This window comes from Manis javanica, chromosome 2 (assembly GCF_040802235.1).
Source record: "Manis javanica isolate MJ-LG chromosome 2, MJ_LKY, whole genome shotgun sequence".
NCBI classification, from domain to species: Eukaryota; Metazoa; Chordata; class Mammalia; order Pholidota; family Manidae; genus Manis; species Manis javanica.
The window spans coordinates 81838335-81850518 of record NC_133157.1 but is presented as its reverse complement, the minus strand read 5'-3'; the positions used below and the strand labels follow the sequence as shown (position 1 = coordinate 81850518).

The 12184-nt window shown below is 42.4% G+C and overlaps 1 protein-coding gene across 2 annotated transcripts in view; it reads left to right on the top strand.

Annotated features, from left to right (window-relative positions):
• Window positions 1–3747: 3747 nt before the first annotated feature.
• The window catches only part of GOLM1 (golgi membrane protein 1), an 88056-nt gene continuing 79619 nt past the window's right edge, over window positions 3748–12184 (top strand). For both annotated transcript variants that reach the window (XR_005062726.2, XM_037023539.2), the window contains exon 1: window positions 3748–3896. The gene's annotated coding sequence lies outside the window, so the exon portion shown is untranslated. The remainder of the gene's footprint in view (window positions 3897–12184) is intronic.

The window sequence follows — 12184 nt, the reverse complement described above, 5'->3', positions numbered from 1 at the left end:
GGGAGAGTAGGAGCCTCATTTGGATAAGCACCAGTCAGCCTGGCACACTTCCTGCCCTTCAGAACTTTCCCTCTAGCTCACCCTAGGGTTTAAAAGGCCTCTTGCCTTTTTTGTTTCTGCAGAGTTGAGCTCATGTTACACTGAGGTCTCTTCTCCAGTAGACCACCTGTGAAACTCTCATCCCAGTCGAGATAGTGACCACATCCAACCCCCAAGAAGTTTCCTTGGGTCTCCTACTAACCTCTCCCTCCTGCACCTGCCCCCATTCCCCATCCCCAGGCAAGCTCTGAGGTGCTTTCTGCCCATGTACTTTCATTTACATTTTCTAAATTTTGTATGTGTGGAATCATACAATATTTCTTCCTTTTTTGTCTGGCTTCTTCACTCAGAACAATTATTTTGAGATTTATCCATGTTGTTGGGTGTGTCACTAGTTCATTCCTTTTTACGTCTGAGTTATATTCTATTCTATAAATATATCATTTTTTAATCTACATACCCATTGATAGAGGTAGTTTCCTGTTTTGGGCTGCTATGAACATTTGTGTACAAGTCTTTAGGTGAATAGTTCCTTTTCTTTTGGTTAAATATGTAGGAGAGGAATGGCTGGGTCATATGGTGAATGCCTGTTTAACTGTTTAAGCAACTGCCAAACTCCTGGCTCTAGCAGTTTGCTGCCACTGTTGTTAGGTTGTTTTTTGCAGATTCTACCAGACTTCCTGATGAAATGGGCTGAGAGAGGCTCAGGCATGCAAAACAAAGGTAGTTTCCCTCGTTCTTTTCCAGTCTGGATGCCTTTTATTTTCCTTCTCAATTGTACCCAATGTTACAATAAAAGCTGTGAGAGCAAACATCCCGCCTTATTCCTGCTCTTAGGGGGATGTAGTGAAGTATGATGTTAGACACAGGCTTTCTGTAAATGCCCCTTATCAGACTACATTCCCTTTTATTGTTAAGCTTGCTGAGACTTTATCAGGACTGAATGTTGGATTTTGTCAAATGCTTTTCCTCCACCTACTTGTTTATTTGGTATGCATTTTTAGTTAATACAGTGAATGACAATAACTGATTTTCAAGTGTTAAACCAGTTCTGCATTCCTGGGACAAACCCCACTTGGTCATGTTGTATTATCTTGTTAATATACTGTTGGATTCAATTGGCTAAAATTTTATTAGGACTTTGGCATCTATGTTCATGGAGGATACTGCTCTTCTTTTGTCATGATACCTTCGGCTGGTGTCAGTGTCAGAGCGATGCTGGCCTTTGGAATGAGTCAGGAAGTATTCCTCTTAATCTTCAAAATTTTGGGAAGAGTTTGTGTAGAATCATTACTATTTTTCCTTAAATGCTTTTCAAAATTCATGAGTAAGGCCATTTGGGGCTTACGTCTTAGTCCATCCAGGCTGCCCTAACAAAAATAACATAGAGTGGCTGGCTTATAATTAGCAGAAATGTATTTCTTACAGTTCTGGAGCCTGGAAGTCCAAGATCACGGTGCCCCCATGGTCAGGGCTGGTGAGAGCCCTCTTCCAGACTGCAGACTGATGGTGGAAGAGGCAAGGCAGCTTTCTCAGGCTACTTTTATAGGGGCACAAACCCCCATCCACAAGGGCTCCATCCACTCTTACCATGTTATCTCTTCCCACTGGTCCTACCACCAATACCATTGCCTTGGGGGTGAGGTTTCAACGTATGGATTTTGAGGGGATATAGCAACTTGGAGATTTCTTTATGGGATGGTTTCTAATTACAAATTCAATTTCTATAATAATAAATACAGGGCTTTTCTGGTTATGGGTTATGTATGTTTTTCTTTAGTGAGCTAATATAGTTTATGTCTGTCAAGGAATTTATCCATTTCATCTAAGTTGTTGAATTTATTAGCACTAAGTTGTTTATAATATTACCTTATTTCTTTTTAACATCTAGAGCTCTCACCCCTCTCACTCTTGATATTGGTAATTTATGTCTTCTCTTTTTTTCTGGATGAGTCTGGCTAGAAGTTTATCAATTTTATTGATCTCCAGGAACCAGATTTTGGTTTAATTGATGTTGTCCATTGTTTTTGTTTTCTGTGTCATTGATTTCTACTTTGATATTTCTTTTTTTCCACTTCTTTCGGTTTAAATTGGAACCTGATTTGAAGCCTGTCTTCTTTTTTAATATAGGCATTTGGTGCTACCAATTTTCCTTTTTGTGGCCTACCACAAATTCTACTATGTTGTGTTTGAGAGGAGCTTATTTATATATTTACATTTATAAGGAATATAAATCCAGTTATATATGTTGCATCTTAAAAATTCTAAGCTTTGTCATAAAGAATCTCATGAAACTTGAAAAGGACTGATTGCCCCTCATCAAAGATGTAATTAATTTAACTAGGTGTCCTAGCACCTATACATATGGACCTATTCCATAAAGAAATAAGTAATGGGAATGTACAGATAACTAGCTAAAACTGCTATACAATATATAGGAAAGTTAAGAGAGTGGATCCTAGGTGGTCTCACCACAAGGGGAAAAATTTTTTTACTTTTTGCTTTTTTTATTGTATCTATGTGAGAAGATGGATGTTACCTGAACCTATCTGGTAATCATTTCACAATGTATGTAAATTAAATCATCATGCTGTATGCCTTAAAATTTATAGTGATGTTATGTCAACCATCTCTCAGTAAAACAGGGGAAAAAAAACAAACAGAATCACTGGCTTAATTAGTTACTGATGAATGAGAGACATTAACGGAAACCTACTTAAGGGCAAATGAGATGGAAGTGACTGTCCACTGTCTAAGATGGCAAAACAGAACTAGGAGAGTTAGAGGAGCAATAAAGTGAATCTGTTGTACCCGTGTGAAGATCCTGATGGTGGCCACCTAAGGTCACTAGACTGTAAGAGGTAAGTGATGCAAGTCAAGTCAGGAAAGCCAGAGCTGATGTTCAACACTCCCTTGGCTTTGGAGGGCTTGGTGGAACAGGGCAGCAATCAATAGTAAGAAGAATATTGGGCTGTCAGGGTTAAGAAACATTGCTTTAGAATTTTCTAGTATGGTCACCCTGTAGGTCATTAGTTTGGTGGCATCCTCTGGGACATATGGCCTAAGGGCGCTTCCCAAACTTCCACGTGCTCAGGGACCACCGGGTGCTGTTTAAGACACAGATCTAGGCTTCGTCCTTAGTCCCAGAAGGTCCTGTTTGCAAAGTGCCCAGGAATCATCTTATCTGTTGCAAAGACTCAGAGGGTCACAGCCCCAAACATAAAGGCTTGAGATTTAGCTGCCGTTTTTAGATTATGACCAACTGGAAAGCGTTGGTGGAGGAAAAATACCTCATCTGTGAGCACCGACCCCCTAAATACTTTAATTCCTCTATTCTGGGCATTCCCGCCCGGGAGCGCATCAGGAGGATCGCGCCAGCGCAAGGTGCGTGGCGCTGAGTGCGGCTGGGTTGCGTCTCGGAAAATTCCCTCCGGACCGGGTCGGGGGTGGGGGTGGGGGTGGGGCTGGGTGGTCCGTCGCGTCCCCTTTGCTCTGCCGCAGGCTCCCACCCACGCGCCCCCTCGGGAAGCATCGCGCGCCTCTCCTGTCAGAGCTGCGTCCCGAAGGAGCGCCAGAGGCCTGGCGGCCGGGAGGGGACGCGGCGGCGGCGGTTTCCGCCGAGGAGCAGGCGGCCGGGCGCGCGCACCGTGGGACCAGCGTCCGGGCTCGGCCCCTGGGGGCCTCCTCGCGCACTCGGCGCCGCCTCTTCCCGCGCCGCCGGACCGCCCGGGGGCGGGGCTTCGCGCTGCGGAGGCTGGGGACGCGGCGGTGCCGCGGCAGCGGAAGCGGGAGAGCGGCGGGGGGCACCGGGGAGACCGGCCAGCAGCGCCGAGCGGCCGCCCGAGCCGCGGCTGGAGGTGAGTGCAGCGCGCGTGCCCCCGCGTGCGCGCCGGCCGTCCGGCCGCCCTGCCCGTGGTCGTTCTCCCCGGCCTGGGGCCCGCGCCCAGGGACCCCGCACCGGCCTGCGGGGGCCACGCCCCTCCCGGCTGGCGCCCGGCCGCGTTCTTTCCCGGCGTCGGCTAGGGACCGGCTCTGCGCCTCCCCGCGCTCGAGCCTGCGCCCCGGGGCCGCCGCGAGGATTCCCTGCCCCTGGGAGGCCCGTCTGGGGCGAAGCGGGCTTCTCTTTGTGTTCTTAGCCTTGTCACGCGCCTCGGCATTCGAAGTCAAAAGCGTGCACCGCCGAAGTGGCACGAGTGACCGTCTTGCGGGCGGGATGGGCCTGAGGGCAGCGAGGCTCGCAGCGCGCCGCTCACCTCGGCCTCCGCTCCGCCTCGGGCGCCCACGTTGGCAGCGGGCGCGGCCCGGCAGGTGACCGGATCTTGGCCGCGTGCCGCCGGGGCTCACCTGGAGCCCGTGTCGGGGATGCTTCAGGTCCGCTCCCCTATCCGTGTATTCCCCACTGTTGGCAGTGTGGGGGACCCGTAGAACTTTTGCTCTGCTTTAGTAAAAATGCATACTCTTTACATTTCACACCCTATTTAATATTTTTAGGATTTTTTTTTTTGGTAAAATAAGACAGGAGAAACTTAATTTTGATGAATATTCTTTTTGGAAGAATTTAACAATCAGAGTCTCATGGTGATGCTCGTCATTTCCAGATGTCCCGTTTTCAAATCTGCATAACCAGTCTCGTGTAGTGTTTGCATTTTGAGATTTCATTTAACTGGTTTGGGGTCTCCAAGGCCTTACAGCCCAAAATTATGCAAAAATTATGCCTAGGGGCACACTGTTACAGTGTCCAACAGTACTGACCCAGCTCTAGAGTGAATTTTGTGTTTGGCTTCTGGCCATCAGATTGACTCATGTTTAGGCACTTTTACTATATTTCTGAATTTTTCAGCCTGGGAAGCAGTGGAATCTCTTGATGGTTCTTGGGGGATCCTCTAGGGCATCCTCACTTCTACTTGTGTTATAGAAGATTAAGTTAAACTAATGCAATTGGAAAGAAGAATTTTGTTTTATTTGTAAATGGAAACCAGGAACTTGCTAAGACTTGCTGTTAGGCCAGAGCTCAATTTTCAAGACGTCAGTGGTCAAAAAGACATTGAATTGTTAGGAAGTTTAAAGAAAACAGGTTAGCTCTTCAAGACATGTATTATTTCCCTAGGGTGAGGATATCACATTGTTTTCATCTGATTTTCTCAAATATGAATGGTCAAGGATAAGAGGAAAGGGTGCTATGCAGCATCACATTGCAAGGACATTGTCACTGGGAGCAAAGGATGCCATCTGCCATTCAGTTACTGATGAGGGATATAAAGATTTTGCATTTATGATGGTTTTTGAAGGGTGGCACAGAAACAGCGTTGAGGAGAGTTGATGATGTTGGGCCTGATGTTGAACGGCTTCCTTCAGTCCGTTTCTGAGGCCACCTTCTCTGAGCAGGGAGGCAACTGCTGGCCTTATTGAAAATGCTGTGAACGTGCAGGCAGGCTTTCTGCATCAGAAGCACAATGGGTAGAAGGACCAATCCTGAAAAAGCTGCCTCTCTGGAAAGAGGTGGAAGGATGGGGTATTACCTCAAGCAGGCCTTGCTGAGCCGGAAGCAGGGTCCCAGACCAGTGCTTATTAAGGAAAGCGAGCTAGAGGGTAGTATGGTCCCTAAAATACTCAGCCTGGCGGGGAGCTAGGGAGGCAGGGACAAGGAATGAGGGGACCAGTGCCCTAGGCTTTAATTCAGTTGTATTACTGTTACTATTTTTTTTTCTTTTTTAAAAAATAAGTTGCCTTAGGAAAAGATATCTTTCTTTTTTAGTGACCTAATGTGAGAAATAGCCTCCATACTTGGGATAAGGAAAAAAAAAAAACCACTTCTTTTAGGGGGAAGAAAAACTTGAATATTTTATCAGAATCTTTGCAAAATTAGAAGGAATGGTCTTGATATGCTTTGCTTTCATCTTAGAAAAGCATGAGTAATTCATTTGCCCCTGAAAATGTTCTCAGACTGTGATCATTTTCCTTTCTTAACTTTTCAAGTTATTGATGAAATTGCATTAAAAGAGAGACTTGGCTTGAAGGTTAAGGTGTGTCTACTAAATTCCCAGAGTCCACTTGGCTTCATACCGAAATTTCCTACACTTTCCAAAAAAGAAAGATGCATGGCTTCTCAGATATGTATATTTTGATCTTATTTTTCTTTAAAACCCTTCAGGGCTATATTTATAGAACTTACCCTAGTTAAGATTTTGAAGATTAAAAATGTGCCTGACAGGAAGGAAATATATGTAAAAGTACCATATACTACAATTATAGTGGTAGACCTTTTAGTTTGTTGTGGTTCTTGAACTTTTTTGATCATTCTCATTAGTAAAAAAACATTTTACCGTATCTAAAACCTAATAGTGTTATATGTCAGTTATATCTCGATTTTCAAACATTGTTAGCATTCCCTTATAAATCACCTATTTATAATTATATACATGTGCTGCTATTATTGTCTCATGTCTCAAGGCCCAATATACACTTAGGGCTGGGTTCATTCTTAATCACAGTGGAGGTAAAAACCCCATTTCAAATACTCCTTAAATGTTGAGTCTTTTTTGGCCTGTTTCTTGTTAGATCTGATTTCATCATCATAGATTTTAGTTCATGACATGCCTTATATGAGCAAAGCTGACTCAGGATAAGAAGCGTGTGCCTTCTCAACCACGGGCTTCTGTTCACTTGTGCATTTATTACTATAACCTTAATTTGTGCTTTTTCTAGATCTTTTAAAGTTTCATATCCTCTATAAGATTTAGGTTAGTTAAATTTGTCCTTCTACCTCATTCTGCTCATGCTGAAGGCCAAAGCGTGCTTCAGGCTCCCCAGAGGGGTGGTGAAATGTGGTCCTCAACAGAGGGACTTAGGATGCAGAGTCAGTTTCTACTGCTGTTACACAATTAGTATTTTGTGCTAGTATAATATAATTAGTGTGATTCGCATACACATAATACATATTTAAGTTAATATATGTAATAATTTATATCATTAAAACAGTTGCTTTCCTATTTTTTGGATGCAACTTACAGGGTTTTCTTCCCCAGCCCCCTGGAGCATCTTCCATACCCTCTGGGATGCCTGCTCCCTGCTGGTAGATAGCTGTGTCACAGATGCTCAGTGGACATGGTTGTGTCCCAATAAAACGTTATGTATGGACACAAAAGTTTGGATTCTATGTGCTTTTCATGTGTCATGAAATATTAGTCGTTTGGTTTTTTTTCAACCATTAAAAATTTAAACACTGAGCTTTCAGGCAGTGTACAGAAACAGGTGTCTGGCTGGATTTAGTCTGTGCACTGCTGTTTGCCAACTCTTGAACCAGAGGAAAATTTGGGAGCTCCTGCCAAATTGTCCCTGTGGGAAGCAGCCTTTCTTCAGAAATTCCAAGTGCTGGAAAAAACACAACGAAATTTGGTTCTTCATTTTCACTTAGCATCTCATGTTTTGGTATTTCCACTACATAACATTAAATGTGTACATTAATTTTAAAAGTTCTTTATTAAAATTTTTTTTTGTGGTAAAATTGACAGTTACTTTCAGGTGTACCACATAATGATTCACTATCTGTATATAATGCAGAATGACCACAAGGAGTCTTCCTGACATCTGTCCCCTCACATTGTTACAGTGGGGAATTTAGATTTGAACCTCCAATCCCTCAGGCTTTTGCTGGCAAAAGGGATTCCATCCCAGATAAAGGGCCATCAGGTTAGAAGGCTGGGGCTGCAGTCTACGATCAGGTAAGGGAAAGACTCAACCGGGTTCTTTTTTTTTATCATAATGAGAATTCTAAGATCTACTCTCTTAGCAACTTTCAAATATGAAGTACAGTATTATTAACTACGGTCATCATGCTGTTAAGGATTTTTCTTTATAACTGCCCCCTTCCAGAATTGGGGAAAGTATGATGTTTATAATGGGGGTTGGGGAAGAGAGAGGAGGTGATTCTGTGCACTTCCTGCTACGTTTTTAAAGCAGTTTAAAGAGAATCCACTGGCCTTGATCATTTAACCCTAATGGCTTACAACAGGAGTTGACAAATTTTCCTTAGGGGCTGAATAACAAGTACTTTAACTAGTTTAATTCTCATAATAGCCTTGTGAGTAGATCTCTGTCTCAACCCTCCAGCTCTGTCCTGTAACCAGAAAGTAGCCATGGGCAGTAATTATAAAGGAATGGGCAGTGCCTGTGTTCAGTAAAACTTTATTTACAAAACAGGCTGACCATGGCCTGTGGTGTATTGGTGACCCTGGCTTAAGACAGAGTGGAATATCTTTTAAACCTCAAAAAAAGGTTGGTGACTGAGCTGCTGGGGCCTTCTCAGGTGTGTTTGATCTTTGCAGGGACTTCTGAACTTCCTCCTGAGCACCTCCCGCCCTGGGAGCCGAATGATGCCGCCTCCTCTGAAAAGGAATCAAGGTGCGGCTCCTGGACTGGAGAAGCTGTCAAATGAGCTAATCTCATTTGGTTGCTCGCTTATACAGTACTTGCTTGTATGATTGAAAACTCTGATGGAAAAATAAGGAAATGAAAAAGAGAAACTTTGGAAGTTGAAGGAGCCTGTGCATTTGGCAGGTTGCCCATTTTCACATTAAAAAAAATTTTTATAGGCAGTTTTGACCAGTAGGTTGAATTTTTTTAATTAATTAAGTTGATAGGAAATAATCTGCAATTTTTTGTGACGTTTGCAGTATACCAGGACTCTTAATGCAGAGATACACTCCAGGGAAGCCTGGGGTTTCACAGAGCTTAGCTGATTTAGGGCAATCATTTTTCAGTAGGTCATATGCCTACAATCAAATATGAGACAAACACATTCTGAAGCCTAAACAATAATAAATATTAATATACCTGATGCAGTACATCTTCCACCCACTTAGTCCACAGAACTACTAAACTGGAGTGAAGGAGAGCGGTTGATGTATCTCTGATGAGTGTAAACCCTGGCTCTGACTTACTGCCCTCAGACTTCATCACTTCCTGTCATTTCTCACCTGTGTCTATCCCTTTCTGTTCAGCAGCAGTGATTCTACATTCCTGGAAGTCAGGAGATTACCTTCTGACCTGGGCAGCTGCACACCCTTCCGGCCAGCCAGAGGCTTCTGAGCCCGTCCTTTGGCTTCCTTGAACCTTTCTTTTTCATAATCTGGTCCAAGTGTGGGACGTGCACTGCTGCAACGGCATCCGTGAATCAGCCCAGGTGGTGGCAGTTGCTGCTGCCTCAGTTACCAGCAGAGTCAATCGGAGGGCCACTGATTGCTGGTTCTGTTGGGGTGATGAGTTTGTTCTCGGTTCTTGTCCTTCCTGCAAGAATTGAAGGGCAGAGATACGGTGGTGAAGCAGAATGAAAGTTTTATTTGAATACATTCTAAGGGGGGAATGGGTTAGAGTCATGGTAGATCAAGGCAAGTTGACTTGCTTATCTGGAGTAGGACAGAGAGAGTGAAGTCTTGTGCTTAAAGTCTGGAAAATGGAATGGAATAGCAAAGTGACAGACACCACTGGAAGAGCACAGAGAGAAAGTGTAGTAAGTTGAGCAGTAAAACGTCTTCTGAAAGTACACACTCCAAGAAAGGGGAGTGTGGGCAACCTCAGAGAGGAGGGGGCACGTTAAGGGCTAAGGATTCTGTCTTTTAAGGCTTTAAGGAATGGGATAAAGGTAAAGGGCCAGGGGACATAGGCTTGTCAGGTGGTCTCATGTCATTTATCTCCAGTGAGAGACGATATGTCATTATCTATAGGTACTCCTTTAGGTAATTCTGTGGGACAAAGCATTTGTTCCTTTCTAAGACAGTGACTATTCCTGAGTCTTGGGAACATACCAGTTAAGACTATCTTAAGGTAAGTAGTTGGCTGAATCTAACTTTCCAATTCTCTTTCAAAAGTGGAATCTTAGCCTTAAGGTAAGTCTCTCTTGTTCTTATTTGCTCATCTCAGCATTTTTTTCTCAAAATATTTACTGATTCATTTTGCTTTTACTCATCAAACTTGTCCTTTAATAATGTTAGAATGTACTAATCTTTCATTTGAATCTTGTTATTTGCAAATCGTTTTGTCTCTAAATTTTACTTTTGGGTTAAACCAGACTGAAGAGCTGTGTACCTGTGCCCCATCATTATGGGCATTTATAGCATGATGTTTATGGAAATTCGCTTTGGCATTTCCTCTATCTATGTTAAAGACTATAGTTAGAGGTAGCCCTATTTAATTCTTTCCTGTATTTATTATAGGTGTACTTATTAGAGATTTTATGGAGATGTTTTTGAAGGATTTTTTTTTTTTCAATATGACAGTGCCTTTCTGTGGACCTGGGGGAAATTTTTTTCCTTAGTAACCGTGGGCTTGTACAACTGATTGCATTCTATCTTTGACTGGGCTGCTGGAAGTTGAGTCAAATTTGAAAGTCACCTCTGAAGGGAATATGTAACCTTATGTTATGAATTTCAGGCATTAACCTTAGCTTCAGCCTATTTTTCCCATCTCATTTTCCTCTCTGTCCAACTTCTTTACTTGGGTTAGAAAAAAATTGGTTAGAAAAATTCTTACTGTAGATACCCCATGTATTTATTTTTATTTTTATTTCTTTTATTATATGCTACCAGAATCCCTTTTGGAATGAGGTTAAGTTTCAAATAAAAGCAAATAATAATATTTTACTTACATATTCCAAGTCTGCTCAATGGATATTTCCAGAAAGACTGGCTGAGCATCACCAAATTTGTGGCTCATCATCTGTGGACATCCACTGCACTAGAATTTTTTTTTTCCAGTTGTTAAATTGAGAACTTTATTCAGTGTTCAAGTGTCTCAAATGACCAGATAACATGGAGGTGGATGTACAAAGTGGAAGGTCATGAAACTCAACTATCACTATTCAATAAAAGTATTTTGATAAACACAAAATATCTGTAACAAATTCTGAACTTGATATAACAACAGTACAAGAGTTGTAAAAAGGAGACTGTCCAGCCCAGTGGTAGAATATGGAGGTTCTTCTATCTGGAAAATCTAAGTCTCTAAAGTTAATAAGGTGTTTGTCAGTCAATTTCAAGAGGTATTCTTAAAAAAAAATCATCTGAAGTGGATCCAGATCCTGAAATGTAGAGACATTAGTGGCAAGATTCTACACGATGTCCTGAGTGGCCACAATAAACATAGTGTTCTTGTTTATTTGGTCCTACCTCTTCCACTTTTTCTGGCATCACTGAGTCCCTTTACTCCCATTTGTTTCCAATATAGCACTTCCATCATGCAGCTGGGTTTGATCTATTTCCTAACGCCATCAAGGCTTTCTCCTTTTGTTAATTTAATCTTACTATTTCATTACTTCCTTAACAGGGTTAAATAAAATAATGGATCCATTCTTATTCTAGACAATGTCTAGAAGCCATTATGGTTTGAAAATGGGCCACTGATTTAAAAGGCATGAGTTTTATATCTTGACTCTGATTACTTGAGGTCCTCACACAATATAATTGTGCTTCAGCTTTACTCTTTTTTTGTTTGGTAACATTAATCTACAATTACATGAGCAACATTATGTTTACTAGACTCCCCCCATCACCAAGTGCCCCCCCCATATACCCTATTGCAGTCACTGTCCATCAGCATAGTAAGACACTATAGAATCACTACTTGTCTTCTCTGTGTTATACAGCCCTCCCTGTGCCCCCACCACACTATACGTGCTAATAGTAATGCCCTTTTTTTCCTCCCACCCATCCTCCCCAGTCCCTTTCCCTTTGGTAACTGTTAGTCCATTCTTGGGTTCTGTGAGTCTGCTGCTGTTTTGTTCCTTCGGTTTTTCCTTTGTTCTTATACTCCACATGTGAGTGAAATCATTTGGTACTTGTCTTTCTCTGCCTGGCTCATTTCACTGAGCATAATACCCTCTAGCTCCATCCATGTTGTTTCAAATGGTAGGATTTGTTTTATTCTTTCGGCTGAGTAATATTCCATTGTGTATATGTACCACATCTTCTTTATCCATTCATCTACTGATGGACACTTAGATTGCTTCCATTTTTTGGCTATTGTAAATAGTGCTGCGATAAACATAGGGGTGCATATGTCTTTTTCAAACTGGGCTACTGCATTCTTAGGGTAAATTCCTAAGAGTGGAATTCCTGGGTGAAATGGTATTTCTATTTTTAGTTTTTTGAGG